Source organism: Penaeus monodon, chromosome 24 (genome assembly GCF_015228065.2).
Source record: "Penaeus monodon isolate SGIC_2016 chromosome 24, NSTDA_Pmon_1, whole genome shotgun sequence".
In the NCBI taxonomy this organism is placed as follows: Eukaryota; Metazoa; Arthropoda; class Malacostraca; order Decapoda; family Penaeidae; genus Penaeus; species Penaeus monodon.
This window is the reverse complement of record NC_051409.1, coordinates 22,429,769-22,430,435: the sequence shown is the minus strand read 5'-3', so window position 1 is coordinate 22,430,435 and position 667 is coordinate 22,429,769.

Here is a 667-nt window from a genome sequence, read left to right as displayed (position 1 = left end):
ACTGCCCACACGTTTTCAAGTGGGGTGAGATCCGGAGATCTGGGTAGATATGACAGAAGCGCAATGTCGGGATGTTTACGAAACCAATCTTGGACAACACGGTTATTTTGGTTAGGACTGTTGCCCTGAATAAAATAATGGGATCCGTTTCAGGAAGAACCATAACCCTAACTGTTGGGAAGAAATTCTCCTCAAGGTAAATAAGCCAGAGCCGACATATTTCACCTCCCCGACACCGCTTTCGTGCATCCACCCAAACAACCCTGGGGCGATTTGGCCACTCATTCTGCGCGCGATCACTTTCTCTGGTTTAAATCTAATGATAACACCGCATAAGATGTAAAAATATACATAAATGAAAATGTTTAAGCGTTCATTTCTATTAAAACAAATATCTTTCTTCAAAATATCGAGCGAAAGGAAGGAGGAGAGGAGGGGTGATGTCGTTGCCTACCTGGTGTTTTGTTGACGCCATACATCCATATCTCACAGCGTTGGGCCTTAAAAAAAAAGAAAAAAAGTTTTCTCGTCGCAGATTATTTCTGTATCAAGAAGGCCTGTGGCTTGTCTGCGTATTGTAAGGCATATTCCATCCTCTTCAGATCTTACACACATGACTGAAAACCGAAGACGGTGGAGGGACACGATCGCCCGTCACTTGACACAC